This window comes from Aythya ferina (assembly GCF_964211825.1).
Source record: "Aythya ferina genome assembly, chromosome: 15".
Classification (NCBI taxonomy): domain Eukaryota; kingdom Metazoa; phylum Chordata; class Aves; order Anseriformes; family Anatidae; genus Aythya; species Aythya ferina.
Window position 1 is genome coordinate 8,290,321 of NC_140314.1, and position 16,493 is coordinate 8,306,813.

General features: G+C 43.4%; 1 protein-coding gene across 3 annotated transcripts in view; it reads right to left on the reverse strand.

The window, feature by feature from the left end:
- The window catches only part of LOC311445039 (acyl-coenzyme A synthetase ACSM4, mitochondrial-like), a 184,677-nt gene that overhangs the window by 40,633 nt on the left and 127,551 nt on the right, over positions 1 to 16,493 (reverse strand). The window contains exon 1 of one of the 3 annotated variants that reach the window (XM_084536674.1): positions 779 to 835. The exons of the other annotated variants lie outside the window; for them this stretch is intronic. The gene's annotated coding sequence lies outside the window, so the exon portion shown is untranslated. Of the gene's footprint in view, positions 1 to 778; positions 836 to 16,493 lie in introns of those variants that run through there. 3 annotated transcript variants of the gene reach the window in all.

A 16,493-nucleotide genomic window follows, 5' to 3' on the forward strand; every position in this document is an offset into this window, starting at 1 on the left:
GCTAGTGAAACTGCTGGACAACAGTCATTTCTCCCTGCAAAGTCCAGATAAAGCAGAAATAAGTCTAAAAATTTGAAACCTTTTCTCGCAGAATTAGAGAGGGAAGATCATTTATTAATCGTCCATTTCAAAAACAGACTTCTAACATCTTTGTTCCCAACTTGTTAATGCCAATAAGCTATATTCCTATGTAAGCAGAGGAAAAAAAAAAAGGTGGAAACGTAGAAAATGAGGGAGGATTAGTCACTGCAGTAAAGAACACAGCACTGGAAGAACAGTGATCTCCTGCCTCACCTCTCTGATGAAAGTCAGCAAGAGATGGACAATTTTGAACTACTAGACCTCCTACATTTTACAGCTATTTGCTAGAAAGCGTAGTTCAGAACAGATGGTTTGTTTGCCAGCCAGGCTGCAATGTGTAATTAAATACCCACACTTACAGATTTAAGATGAAATATCAACTTCTCTTTACTTCACAGCTCTTGCAAACAAATAGCACTCAACACGCAATGCTTTCACCTCATGTGGCTGTTAGTTGGCCTTCAGTGATGAAGTGTTAATAACAAGGAGACAGAAAGTAAAACAGTTTATGTCAATGCTTCCCAGGCACACTTTAATCTCTGCTGGAGCTAATCTTCACTGGGACTGCAATTAAATCCTCATAATCTGCCACTTGTAGAAGCATGTTCCATGCAAGATCACCATTCCTAAGAGGATCTGCCTGGGTTTTGTAGCTGGACCCACTTGGACCTACTTTATTGAGCAGTTTTAAGAGTACCTGAAATAGGCAAACATCACCAGAGGGTCAGATGGGCTCCACACACTGGTGTTTCTGCAAGCTGCAGCTCCCTCCTCTGTCACAGCAACATCACCTCAAGGTCAAAAGGGAGCCTCTCCCAGCTCCAGGTGGTGGTGCCCTGGTGCCCACCTGTGTGGCTGCTGCAGGCTTCTATACCTAAGCTTCCCTCAGCCATGAAGTTTCAAACTCGAGTAAATCTCAAGCTGTTATCTAGTACTGCACAGATAACAAAACTGTTGCAGGCAAATGATAAACAGATTATCTGTAAAATTGGTCAAATACTTGCTCCTTCTCTGTACAGTTATTTCAGATAGTCTATATCTGTACCCTTTTTCTTGAAAGACCAATGAGGAATGCAAGCTAAACAGACCCTGGGGCTGCTCGTGCAGAAAGGAACCCAACAGCATTAGTATACACACCATTAGAACCCCTCAGGACACCCCCCAAAACACTGGGACAGGTGTCATTCCCCACAGCCGAGAAGGCAAAGCAGATTTCTGGCAGCAAAGCCATTCAGACTCCCCAAAATGTCAGCATAGACAAGATCTCACCCAGCCTATACAGCAGGAGACCACAAATGGTCACCATGCCTGGCAATGTCCCTTGGTACTTTAATCACCCCCTGCACTTCAGAATAGAGGCTCACCCATCTAAGCTTCTCCACTGGAAGCACATCAGGGCATTCAAGGTCCTTGCACAGTCCCAGTCCTTTTCTGAAGTCAGTCCCACCACCCGGCCAGCTGGTTACGTGGCAAACTGCAAGCACAGGAAAATTCACAGCATGTGCATGCTCTACTTCCCTAAACTTCATGAAGATATTTTTGAAGATTCAAATACTCAAATTTACTTTTTGCCCCAAATTCTTTGGCAAAATGTTTTCATTTCTTATATTTCAAAAGCCACTAAAGATAGCAATATCTAAAACTGGAAACTGTAGCTTCAGTCATGAGAGCAGATCTGAGAAATGCAGCCCACTCCTTCACTTCTAATTGTGAACCACAGCTGAGCTATTATTTAAAGCAAAATTCTTCCTTGAAGTTGCCAAGTACCATTTAATTCTCATGCTTTAAGGACAGAACAAGTTTCTGATAGAACTGTAACACAGCGCAGGTCAAATCGAAGTCTCACTTAGCAGCAACAACAAACCACAGGATCCCAGATACCGGGGTGCTGGTTCAGAAGATATCAGCCTCTTTGCCATCGGTGGCAGCTCCCATCCCAGCCGGGCAGCGTGGGATGCAGTTAACACCAGGTCCTTCTCAGCACCATTGTAGAGAGGACAATGATTTACAAAATCAAACATGACACAAACAGTTCTAGCACTAAGTATGCCAAAGCTGTTTTAATTACACACAAGTGAGTCAGTTCTCCTCTGCACCTCAAATAAGTTCTCTGGGACACTGCCAGTAGGGCCCTGCACAAAGTAAACGTGCTCGCTGCTGGACATGGGGCTTCATTCAACACTGGGCATTTGCTAACGAACAGAAGCCCTTACCTGATACCCTGGGAGATCAGATTAGAGAGTGAATGAGACAAACTGAACCCAGAAGAGGAAGTGTCAGCGTGCCTTCCCTTTTCTGCTCTCAGCATGATGAAATCTGAATGGCAAGCAGCATCACCAATATATTTTGAACAACTATTAAACACAGAAGCTATAATCTTTTAATTAGTTTCTCCACAGAAAAACACAGCAAGCAATGTTCAGCACCAGTCTATCTGGCAGATTGGTTTACCATTCAAGATAATGAAAAAAAATTAATTTTCACTGCTCCTACCCACTGTATGTGAGGCTCAATCCAGAAGTTGCTATCTATCCTATTATAAGGTGCAAGATTACATATTAATGAAAACATGTGCCATCTCGGCAAATGATGGTCTCATTTCTATTCCAGCCACTCTCAGATGCTGTATAAAGACAAGGGGCCAAGTGCGGACTCACCTGCCGTGCCCTGGTGCATGGAAAGAGGTACAAATCTACTTGATGGAGCATCTGGTAAAAGACTGCCTGCCAGACACGGTCCTCCTGCGGTATGACGTCTGTCTTGTTCCCAGCTGCACTGGGTTCCTCCGGCCCTGGACCACAGCAGGATGTGCCCTCAGTGCCAACACATGGCCTTGCCTGGTCCTTTTCCCTCTGACCCAAGTCAGCTCCAAAAGATTTTACTGGAACGAAAATTTAAACCAGATTCAGCTGATCCACTAACTCACTTCCCCTACAATGCCAACCTCTGCCAGTTTAATAAACAAAACTTGCAGCTGTCTCTATGGTGGCTCCTCAACTGGCACAAGCAGAGTTGAGTCCCAGAAATTCAAAACTGAATCACTTTCTCAAGCTTTACTAAGTTAAACGCTATTTTACTTTAGACTAAGCAGGAGAGCATTTCATCATAACTGTGCTCAGACATTCTAAAAATTATTTAAATCCATGAAAAAAAATCAATGTTTATTAATCAAATTTGTTCCTGTAAATGAGTATCAGTGAGCACACAAATATCACTGGTTTTTAATGATTTGAAAAATTTCCCCATGCACATAAATAAGCCCTATCAATTAGAACTGACAGGACTAAGTAAAGAGATATCAATGTGCACCATCTATGGAGCTCATTTAATTTGTAGCACCAAGATGGTTTGGAGCCGTGGAAACAAAACTCTCAGCTAGGAATCTTATTTATAAAAGCATTCAAAAGCAGTGTGATATAAAAGCATTCAAAAACAGTGTGAAGCATAGCAAAGATTAATACTTTTTTAAAGGGGGTTCAATGTGAACTATCCCCAAGAAATGTTCGCTTTTTTTTTCTTTTTTTTTTTTTTTTTTTTTTTAACACTAAATGGCCACCTATTCAGCCCTAAAATACAAGTTTTGAACACCTTGCAGATTGGCAATTCACCTCATTAAGTTCTCTTCTCAAATCCTAAGGAAGAAAAACATGATTCAGAATGACAATCATCCATAAACACTCAGATGCACAGTGAAAACAATCAGTCCTAAAGAGAACTGCAATAAGTCTTTTCATCTCTACTACAGCTTCATCCTAGCTTAAGTCTCCTGGAATTACTCTCAGCTGGCATCAGCATACCAACAGAAACAGAACCACTGTACATTAGAAGAGATTAATCCAAATGCACAATTACACTCTCTGTTCAGAAGGTTGGTTTTGGTAGAAATGTACCTGCTATACCCTTGAGGACTGATGGGATATCCAAAAGGAAGGGCTAAATCCAGAATCTCAGACATTTAATTCAAAGACTTGGATTGCCAAGCTTCGTGTTAGGAAGCCTCTAACTCTGCCTTGCCTTTCTCTCATGCTTACTTCTGATAACAAAGAGGGGAGACAGCTCCAAGAGTATAATGCCTTTATACAGGAATATTAACAAAAGTGGACAATTCATTCTTTACTAAAAATGTTATTGTGTTAACCCAAGTGGAGTGTAGCTAATGGAAATTACTAGTTCAGCTCACATCTGAAAACCATGGTTGGCTATCATCAGCTGTGATAAGAGGGAAGGAGCTAGCATTCATTTAAATGCCGAATTTCGGAAACGCTTTAAATCCATCTGTGCCCTGGGCTTCTGGTTACACCACTGCTTCTGTGCACCCACAGAGCTATACAGTCTTCACGTCATCCACACAAGTTTGGGTTCAATTCTGGGGGTTTCCAGGTGGATTTCACTGCTCACATTTCACTCTAGGTTCACTACGTTTGGGGACTAGTGTGACAAAGGCCAGGCAAAATTCTGCTGTTTCATTCATCTGGGAGAGTCGGCTGTTTCACATGGCACACTACTGGATCCAGATGGACACACCTCCCTGCCGTGTCCTCAGCTCCCAGGTTCACCTTGGAAAGTATTTGCTCTATGTGAAACATTAGCAGGGCTAGCACCACGCCAGCCCTGCTGCCCACTCCTGCCAGGACAAGGGGCACAGGCTCCTGACCCACAGGTGATGGGCAGCAGCTACGCCAAGGCTGAGGGATTTACTGAACTGGGACCCCGTGCTTCACATGGCTGCGTTTGTGCATCAGCGCTTACCCACCGTGCAGAGAACAAGCAACTAAAGCATCGTTTTTTCCACCTCCCCAGCAAGTCAAACCTTGTTGCATTTCATTTCAGCTCTCCTGGGCAAATACATGTTACCAATAGCTGCAGCCAGTGAATAAATATTAATAAAGCGTTTAATTGGAATCTTATTGAAAAGCACTTTCACTGGCACAGCCAGGAAGAGCCCCCTCGAACAAATGCCGTCTGCTTGCCAAGTACAACATAGGCAGAACCGTAATTAGAGGCTATGGTACGCACATGTGCAAACATCACTGCTCAAGCATGAGCTTTTCAAAGCATGCATTTAACAGACCGCGACAATATGGGGCTTCTACCTAATTTTCCTTTCCCTGGCCTTGTTTTTGAGCAGGTGCTGATTATTTCTCCTCTTCAGAGGCAGAACTCCCAGTTCACAAGCTGAGCTGCCTTCTTTATAGAGTTGGAGCAGGCTCTAGCTGGAAAGGTAGGATTTCTCCCTGCAGGACTGCCTAACCACCACTGGACTAAGTGCAGCAGTCCCATGGCCCCAGCATTCACAGCCAGGAGCCCAGGCTTCTCTCCAGAAATGGGGATTTCACTTCCAGTTGAGGTAGCTGGTTGTGGCTCTTGTCCTTACTTAACTGAGGCAAAAAGAGGCTCGGCTCCTTAACCCATGTCCTCTTAAGTCCATCTCTGTATTTTGCACTCCAAGTTCTGTGCACTACCACTTACTTCAGCAGTGAGTTTGAACCTGTGTGCCTTTCTTGCTCAGATGCCTTTTGCAAGTTTAAGGGGAAAAAAAAGCTCTGCTGAAGGTGAAGTGAAAATTCCTCGACTTCAGTGGACCAAGGCAACCACAGCCGCATGGAGGACTCTGATCACATTGCAACAATCTGTATTGCTGTTTTACCCAGGCTGTACAGCAGCAAGTGCCTCTCAGAATACTTGGTTTTATGTGTGGCGACTACAGCCTTTGTAAGAGCTAAGGGTGGGATTTAACCACCTTCCCAGTCACATTAACTATATGCCTTTATGCTACTTTTTCTAGTCCTTAATAATTTCCCCTGTAATCCTTTATTAAGGCTCAGTGAAGGAAAAGACTTGGACACTTTAGTCCACACTTGATTGACGTGCTTTGCTGTAAATCCATCTGTTTATTTGCTCAGAAGAAACCCTTGAACTAAGATTCTGGCTGGCGTAAGAATTCATCAGAACATTTCCTCAGAGGGCACATCGGGGTGGAAATGTGAAGGATATGCTCCTCAGCAACCAGGGGACTTCGTACTGGGTGGGGAAGATGGCTTTTTGTTGAGTAGTCATTGCTGAAAGTGAATGGTAGTTTGTGATATGTGAAAAGAAAATCCATCTGGATAAACTAATGTCTTCATTTTTGAAATTCATTTCATTTTGTGACCTGAAGTCTCTTCTTTCAGCTGACAGCCACTGAGGTTTTTGAATGATCAAATCTTTGCATGCAAATACTCATTCTTACTGGAATCACTCAAAGGACTTTTCCAAATCCATTTACTCTTTTATAACCTGGCTCCTAGTAATGTATTCAAGCTAGTATTGACAACATTTCAGTCATACAGGCAGATGAGTAATAAGGCCGTATGACTTCGGGAACAAAAAAAAAAATCACTGAGTGGTAAACAATACAAATTTAAGGCAGTCATTCAGCACAAGATTTGGAAGTGTCAGAAAAGCTAACCAGGCAGTGCGTAAGTGTGTGAACTGGCAAGTAAAAAGGACACAAGAGTAAGTCTAACTTCCCAGGAAGCCAGTGCATCTAGTTTCTTCATTAGCAATGCCCAAAGCACATCTGACTGCTCCATTAATGCCACCTGCTGGTAAACTGCAAGATCTTGTTCCTCTGTGGTGACGGGAAGGGAAGGGACCTACTGGGCAGCCCCTGTGAGGACCCTAAGGATCCCACCCCTGTATTCGTATTACAGAAGTGTTCAATGAAGATCTACCAGATCATTCACATCCATATGTAACACCAAGCTCTAGCACTGCTGGAAAGATCAGCTGTGCACTAAGTACATTTTTTTTTTTCTTAAACTAAAACATTGAGACAAAAGAAAAATATTTCTGAAACAAAAAAAAAAAAAAAAGAAAGGTTCAAAAATCTTTCAGTAGTGTCTTCCTGAATGGTATTAAAATGCCTAATTCTACAAATGTAAAACAACCGAGCACATGAAGATGTGCTACATTTGGGAAACGTCTCTGGACTTTTTGGAGCTTTCAGGAGCAGCAGAATTTCCAGCTGATGGTTCTTCTCCATCTTATCGATTTGTTGATTTTTACATTCCTGTTGTAGGAGAGCTTTGATGACTACAGCAACAGGTCAGACATGCTCTTCAACTGATGAAGCTAAGCTGATTAATACACGTTGAAGACCAGATCATTATTTTTAGTTAATTTGACTTGGTATTGTCCTAATTCAAATTCTGATTTCCATTTGCTCATGAACATGACTTGCTGCTAAACGCACTCAATTAAGAGTTGCTCAAGTTGTTGTGTTGGATCAACGTTTCACATTTCTGAGTCCATTTTTGACTAAAGAAGCTAACTTTCTCCTTAGAAGGGCAGAAAAAGGGTATGTTACAGTTTTACAGTTGTTCTCCATCACAGAAATGAGGAAGAGAGAGTTTGTGTTTTCCCTGCACAAATCAGCTTTCTTTGTACACAAACACCACTAATTACCTTCTCTTCATGCCTGAATATCAGAAAATTATCTATATTTAGCAGACTGAATGTAGCATTAGGAGTAGGATAAGGCTTCAGAGCAAGACACAAGTGTCTTCTTCAGAAGAATCCAGCATTTCTCAAAGTTCGATACTATCAATACATTCACTTACAGAAGAGAATGAATTTGATTAAAACTTCTGACACTCTTTCAATCTCATGGATTCTCAGCATGTCTCTTTCAGAGGACAACATGAAGACTTGTGTTCTATTTAAGTTACTCATTCTACTGATACTACTTTTCAACCTCATACTCAAGCACGGCAGATAAGTGACACATCTTCATCATGTTGTATTCCTACTCCTTCCCCAGGTTCTTTTAGTGTCATAAAAAAAAGAAAATACAGAGGGAAGGGCGGAGTGCATCCAGGAAATGCAACAGGGATGCGTGAAATGAAGAGCTACGCCAGGACTAGTGGGAGAGCAAACCACTGACTAAATGCTAGTTGTTTCCCAACTTGGAAAACAAAATAAATGGGGCTTGATAGAAGAAGATGTGATGCATGCATTAAGATCAAGAGTACAAGTTCTATAAGAGGAGAGACGTTCTGCAGCTGACTGCTCCTCCATCCAGTCCTAAATACACAGTGATTCCATCTCTAAGATACCTCACGCACAGAGGACCAGCTATCAGTGCAAGGCACCCTGCACTACTATATTCTGAGAAGAGCCTTCAGACTCCAGCATGGAATTATTTGTGTGATTTACAAGGCTGTGTTTTAGGGTAACAGTTTTAGTGCAGTTTTAATCAAAACCCAGACTGCCAGACAGTGGAGAACATTCCAGCTGAACCTAAAGTGAAAGCTGCCAATAGGATAAAAAAAGCAATTCCCTGAAATTTTTTTGATCACAGGTTTTCTGTTAAAACTGTGCAGTATGCACCAGTGATATGTTACACCAGACTGCGCTGGGTTATTTTTCCCTGAATCCATCAGTGTTCACATTGTCAGGAAACAGACTGAGCACAGCTGTGAGATCAGTACATCCCCTCGTCTTGAGTGACAGGTAAAACCCATGTTACAGGAGGGGAAGAACAGCCCTCATTCTCATTCTAGAACTCGCCAAGTCAGTTTTAGTTAGAAGTACTGTAATTATCCACTTTGCAATAGATAATTATCAGTGTTTCTAATTAAAGATAATTAAAAAGTCCTGTACCTATCTGAGATAACCTTTGCATCAAAATAAGATACGGCCCACACTTCCTCACTTGTGTTGCATAGTCATGCAGGTTAAGAGCACACCAAAAATATTTAATCTCTAGCCAGCTATACCAAAGACAGAGGTACAAACCTACACCAAAAGGATACCCCCTCTAAAGCTTATTTCACTCCAGGAACTAGAATATATACATTAACTTGGGTCATGTAAGCAGAACCTACAAGGAAAGTGTGCCAGGATGGTTGCTGTCAAGCATTTTGTAGTAGAAAGGTCCAAGACTCTGCGTAACAGACTATGTGACTCCCCATCAGAATTGCTCATGTCCTGTTTATAATTTTTTCATATTTTTAATGACTTATTTGTCCCATCAGTTGGTCTGCTAAAAAAGTTGTGGATCCAATAGTTCCCCATTTCCTTTCCCTATGCCATTTCAGCAAATAGCTTTTCATCGTGTCCCATGACACCTTCTGAAAATACTTCTAGTGTCTTGAGACAAGAGAACCCACAGCAGTGCGAGCTATAGGGTCCTGCCACCACAACAACCACGGGGAGATATCCCTGAAAGAGCAATCATTGTGAGCAGCACATGCATCAAGATGGTCAATCTGGTCAGCACATGAATAATGGATCACACAGGCACCCAATTCTCCTTCTGCCTGCTGGTATGCAGGCCAGGATTACCACACCACCAACTTAGTGACAGCAAAGTCAAAAGAGATTTTACAGAGATCACCAGCTACATAAATGAAGCTTTGACCACAGGAGCCAAGCCTATTTCAACAAATTTATGGCTACTGCTTTGAGTAATAGATCATCTGAGTACTGGTAGTACAGGCATTTCATCTTTATCCCCTTCACAACGGTTCCTACTGCCCTGAGCCAGCCTTCTTTCTGAGACGAACCTTTCACCAGGTGCCTTCTAGCTTGGCCAGGTGGCCAACCATATCCCAAGCAGAGAAATCCCAGGCAATCACTTTCCCAAACAACCCCAAACTTCAGGGTACAAGCGGAAGCGGCCATGTCAGAGAACAATCTGTGCATCTGTCAGCATAAAAATTACATAGAGAATTATGCGATCAGAACAAGAGCTGTGCTTTCCAACCAACAATTTATTCTTCGTTCTCTGACTGGCCTGTCCCCAGGGCTGATCATTTTGAAGGTTTTACACTCAGGATGAACTTTACCATGTCTGCTTACAGCCGTTCCTTCACTTTCTACATAGTTTCCCTCCTTGCTTCAGCACAGCAGCAGGAAGAGACAGCGACTGCTTCCAGACTGTGGCAGAGGAAGGGAACAGCAAGCTGTGATGAAGGACCTGGGTGGGAGGTATAGCCAGGGCAGCAGGGGGACCAAGCCTCCCAGGGCTGGGAAAGCAAGTGTTTTCCATCATGTGCTGCTCCCAACTCCTGGCTTCAGTTCTAGCCTGAGCCCTCCACAGCCCTTGTGACTTCAGCTGGGGACAAGAGCTAAAGCAGCCACTACATGACAGCAAAGGGTAAAGCGTCTGCCAGAGCAGCTGAGCATATTACGAGGAAGTTCAAATCAGTGTTTAGGACGACATCTTTAGCATAAATTCACACTACTGAATCTTGCAGTGGATCCATAAATCCGTCGTGTTTCAGAAGAACTTATAAAAGTCGTATTCCTGAAGTAGCTGTCCTTTTCTGAAACAAGATGTTTAGTAGTGCAAAATCAAGCACTGCTTACCTTTGCCACGAGTATGTCAGGTATACGTGGTGTGGTGCAGTCAGTATTGCCTTGCCAGAACTCACTCCAAGATGGGAGAGCAATACATAGCCATGGATGAATTGTATTAAAAGTAAGGAGCATAACTGGTCTGTGACTAATTAAGAGCATTTACTGATGGTAACAGTACAAACAGCATTAAGCTTTGCCCTTTTGGTTGGTACAGGTTTTCAGATGAATGATACAGGGTGTGGGATGCACAGACAAGCTAAACGGATGTTCTTACAGCACAGCATAGTTCAAGTACAACGTATCTCCCGTATTTAACAGATGTAACACTGGGAGTATTAGTTCCTCACACCAGCTGTCATTTACACTAACTGCTGTTCCTAAGGAGCTCAGCATAAGCACAGCAAAGACCCAAACCAGAACCCTTCTCCCCACTGGTTACCACAGGTTCAAACACAGCGGCTGCCCAAATGAAGTGGCTATAGCATAAAAGGGAGCACCCGCTTTCATTTTAGGGGGTAATGAAACAGCAAGAAATGCTTTTCTGAGTTGAGATGAGAAACTCACTGAGAGTGAGTGTATGTGTGTGCTTAAATACAAAGAAGCTGTTAGCCTAAAGGATGAACCACATGAACTCCACAAGTTGGCAGAAGATTTACAGAGAGGCAAAGCTGCCAATTTACAGAGATCACCTCCTGGGGCATGCAGTCTACAGCAGTTATAATTTCTGAAAGAGACTGTGGGAGTGCTATTAGAGGGAAGTGTCATTTTGAGTATAGGAACAAAATGCAAGAAATTATACTTGAATATCTAGGTTTGCTGATGGCTGATGTCTCTGCTGGTCAATACAAATGCATTTTGGAAGAAATAATGGTACTTAAAATGCTAAAGTAAAGACCGATAATAACAGCAAGGAGATGCAAATCGTTCACCTTCTGAGGGGCATGATATAGCTGCCAGTGACACAGGGTATAATCCCTCCCCTCCCTGCTTCCAAGGGAAGCTGAGCGTGACAATCTCTTGCTGGTTTTTGGAGGAGAGCCATGCTGAGCCTGGTGGGCCATGAAGACCCTCATTGAGGTCACAGCAGTTTTTGCAGATGCCACGTCACAACTGCAGTCATTTGCACTTCCATTTTCTTTCCAGTCTCCCCTGCAACCAGAGCTCCGCAGTGCACAGAACAGAGCCCAGATCACTTTCAAGGCAGAAATACCAGGCTAGGAACAGGAAGCTCACTGTATCAGTCCACCACCAGCACTGCCCAGCAAGACATGCAGCAGGCTGCCGGTCACAAACAGAAGCCTACAGATACAGCTGTGCTGCTCCAATTCAAGCAGCTCCTGCCTCTGGAACTGACCTGGGGCAGGTCAAACAGGGCTTCCAAACCTGAAGCCATATACTACTTAGCACTTGTGGGATGGAGAACAATAAAGGACTGAACTAATCCTTTCATTCTTTGACAATGAACACAGCTGTGATCTCCAGGTTTTCTAGAAGCAAATGCTTCTGCTCTCCAAGCTGACCCTTGAACAAAACAGCAAATACCCCCTCTGCCCACCCTCCCCCATGTATTTTGTTAGCCTGCTCAGCTGCTTTCAGCTGTGGAGCAAAGCCTGTGCTGAAGGTCTCTGAAGGTCTTTGGAGCAGTATCTGAAGAAGCAAGAGCCCCATTAACATCACGTACTCGGAGAAGCTCAGTTAGCAGAGGCACACGGTATGTTCCCAGGCATGTTATACATCAGGCTTCTGTGGGTTCTGGAAGAGGAGATTTATGTTTAACCTCTTGTTTCCCCTACTGGCCTTTGATATATTCCACTTGCTGGTAAATGGGTAATACAGACAGGGCATGGCCACTGTCAGCTCCAGTCAAATTATGCAGGAAAAATAGTCTGCCTTTTCCTGAGAGAGCAACACATCCTCCGATCTGAGGGGAGAGAAAATTTGGAATGACAGATTTGTCTCAGTCAGATAATACGGAGGCACATCTCTTACATGAGCCTAGATGTGCCTCTGGGAAAATGAGAGGGCACAACTGGAGTAGCTGTAGGCAGATAAGGTCACTAGTAGCTCTGTACCTCCCTCTTTACTCACTGAAGATAGGTTTCCTGGCTCTGTATTAACTCCCCAAAAGTCTGAAATTATGTGGATTGAACTGTTACAACCAACCTTACCAGAAACAGCTCTCATTCTTAGACAAGCGGAGGACTCCTCTCCCCTTCCTGTATCACCTCAAACAGCAATCCTATGGTGCTTGGAGAAGTAGCTGTTTTCACTTAAACTGGTCCCTGACAGTTCCTGTGCTCTCATTAAGAGCATGTTTATGTTCACAGTGGGATGGGGACCTCCTCATTTGGCAGGTTAATGCACTCTAAAGACCTTTTTAAATCAAGATTGCATGTTTTCTTATTCAACTCTCAATCCCACAGGGGGTTTTCTGTTACCAGCCTGTTAACAGTGGTCTGGATCAAAATAATGTGGTGCCTGCAGCCAGATGGTCTGGCAGGAGGATTTCTGTCAGCTTACCCAGCAGTCTTCTGTGGTGTGAGGACCTCACTTACGGACTGCAGTCACAGGAGGGAATGTTACTCTGCTGTCTAAGGGTATGCATCTTCAGGTAGGATACAGGTTAGGTAACACTGACACCACTGCATATTTCCAGGTTCTACCTCTACAGCAGGAGTGTTGCATCAGTTTATCTTGAGCTCTGTTATGCTTAGGGTGTATCTACAAACCAAACCAAGTACACTGCAGTGATGTCTGAACTAGTAGCTATCACCCACAGGCCAAAGCCAGAAGCCAAATAACTGCATTAGCATGGAGCTGGGCCTGAAATTAAGCCTTAATGATTGCTAGCAGCTCACCTTACCATTGGGGTCATCTCCAGCTTAAGCCAGAGGTGAGCAAATATCTTGCTTTTGCAGTGCTCTGGAAACCACTGTAGATGGTTTCCATCTGGGAAAGGAGGTTTCCAGCTGGGAAAGGAGGTTTCCTAGCTTAGGGGTTCCTCAAACCATAAGCATGCAGAGAGCCCTCAGTAGAAGGGGCTCATCCTGAGCTGTCTGCACCAAGTGCTGCAGCAAAACCTCTGGGGTTGGAGAAGAGAAGTTTGGCTGAGCAGCTGAAAAGCCCTGCAGTCCAGATGCAGGCTTGTTCCCTTAACACTGAAAGGTCAGGCCAGCACAAAGTTATGCTCTCTGTCTCACTGCTTTCAACCCACTTTTAATATTCTGAGAACTCCAGGCCTCTGGAAAAAAAAAAAAATCAGAAATGACTTGATCTGAGAGTACGATGTCCAATCTTTGCTGGCCTCTGGGCAACACTACTGAGCCAGTAAGTGATAAACTGTTGCTGCATGTGACAAAATGCTTTCTCTGCCTTTTAACCTCAGAGATAGCACCAGCAGTGGCTTCCTACGGGTGGGAGCTGGAAGGAAGACTCTGGCTTTGTTTGGTGCAAGTCTTTTGACAGCTGTTCTCCTCCCAGGTGTGATCCAACAGTGAAAACATACACCCTTACTGCTTTGGTTTTTATATTTGGGAATCAAGAGCAGGAAGGTTAAAGTTAACTTTTGCTCTGGACCATGGCTGCACCCTGTTACTGATGCAGAATATATTTACAGGGCAATCTTGATGAGACTACAAGTAGCTCTTTTACACCACTGTAATTTACAGAGGAGGAGGATCATCCGTAAAGGAGTCAGCCAGGGACAAAGTATTTTTCATGAAGCAGTTACGAAAAATGTACTGTAGCTTGGGAGGGAAAAAACCCTCCAGAAGCGTGAAACTATGTTCCAGTTCCTGCTGCCTTTCCTGCTTCATTCCCAAGGCTCACACCAGCCAGGCTAACAGTCCTTCCCCTACCTACCAGTAAATAAGCCTCCAGGTAACAAGGCAAAGTGTTGCAACTGAGTACATTGTCAGAATTGATTCCTCCCAGCCCTGATGTTGACTTCTTGACTTTATTTTATTCATTTAGTGCCTATGACTATTACAGCAGAATTACTATGTGTATTCTCCTTTGATCTAAACATCTCTACATAATGGCGAATTTAGACTACTTGATGGGGGAAGAAGAAAAGAACAGCAAATAATTTCATTCTTACAAAAGAATCTATTTGCAGGAGAACAGAGCTGGAAAATTACTGCCATTTTACTGTTTTGTTTGAATAATTTTCTGTAGGAGAATTTTAAATGCCTTGTGTATCAGTAAGGGGCAGCTGCTCCTTTTCCCAGATGGGTATTCTGGTATGAGGCACTGATACAATTTGGAAGATGGACTATTGACTGTTGTGAAATGATGCTGAAAATGATGCAATCAATTTAATTCTCTAATGGCCTAAGGAAAGGAGGGAAAACTTTCTGGGCATTGTTTGACCTGCCTTATGAGAGGTTGAAAATCCTGTTCTGAGTAATCAGAAGATGGATCTCATTTTATACATTTTTTTTTTCATTCAGAAGCCAAAGGAAGAACTGAATCTCAATTTATAATTCTAGTTCCTTCCACTATTACTCGGAATGAATGGAGAACACAGCTTCTGTTCCAAAAACTAAAATGCTTCAAGCCTTTAGATGACCTTCAGGAGAACTGCAAGATAGCCGTCAAAACTTTTCTGGTTCAATTAGAAGGTCAGCTTGCCTATAAAAGTATGGGACTGGGATTCAGGATATTTGTATTCAGTTCCCAGTGCCACTACAGGTTTCTTGAGCAGGTCATTTAGCCTCATTAGAACTTGCTCCACTCTAAGCACATTCTACTGCTTTAACTGCAAATTATGCAAGTAGTGGCGTACCTAACTCTGTGTACCTGTAGCAGCTGGGGACCAGTCATAGCTGCACTCCAGTGCAATGTGGTATTACCAACACAAAGATACCAAACAAGCTCCTCCCAGTTGGAGCACCCAACCTGGATATTTCTCCCACTCTTCCACCAGCAGTCATGGCTGAATGTGCAGTGAGATGCTCTGAACAAAGCAGCAGGCTTTCAGCTTTAGGAATCTTCCTTCTGCATGAGGCCACACAAGGAAAAAGCCCAGGACGTAATGCAACCTTGCTGGTTCACTCTGCCTCCCCTGCATCCATCACATGCTCCCTTTATAACAAGCCTTCAGGATAAACAATACCTCAACATTTTTGATTAAATGCTTTTCAAGCTCAAAGTCCCCAGCAAGCAAGCTAGTTTGGTCTGTGATATTGCATTATACAAAAAGAATGATTGATTGAAACAAACCTTTTCCCTTTTCACTCCACAGCTATTTCCACAAGTATTTTGATTCTGGCAAGAAGTATGACATTATTGATTTGCTTCTGCACTGCTTGGTCTGGAGCCTCATCTGCAAAAGCATTATTCTTTATTGCTTCAATAATTTCACTGAGTGCAGAGAACTCCATTGTATTTTTTTTTACTTAGCGTTTAGTGATTCTTTAAATTTTTTATGTGCTCTGAAGCTGAGTACCAGCCATTTGCAGAAATGCACTGGAAGGTAACCAGAAATTCAGATGTCTCCTTAGACATGGAACTACTACTCCTGCTGATCCAGAGCTCGCCACAAGAGGTTTTTTGCTTAGTCTGGGCAGTGACAGCACATGGCATTCATGCAAGATTTTAAGTGATAAGAATGACTGGGAAGGGAAAGGAACTGATTCTGAACTCAGGACAGCACCACCTCCTGCACTGAAATGGCTCCTGGTCAGTAGAGGAAAAGTTTGATGCCTGAGCCAGACCCACAGCAGATCCTGGCAATGGGTCACTAAAAGCACGTTCATTCTCACCCTTTCCTTTTCAAACCCCTCTATTCATAGTGCTGAATGCAAAGAAAATTCCAGACCACTGAAGATGAAATCATACCTTGTCCATACATTGTTGGCAGATTTACAACTCTGAAACTGCCCAGGTAGCCTCTGGACACATGCTGGGGACATTAAAACCAGAGCCCAACAGGCTCAGAAAACGGGTGTGAGGAGGACCATTAGCAGGGCTCCACAAAGTCAAGCTAACAGGCACTGATCCTGAAGACCACTTCCACATGGAAGAAGCTAACAGACTCTGACACTGTGCTCAGAAGCATGCTGGGT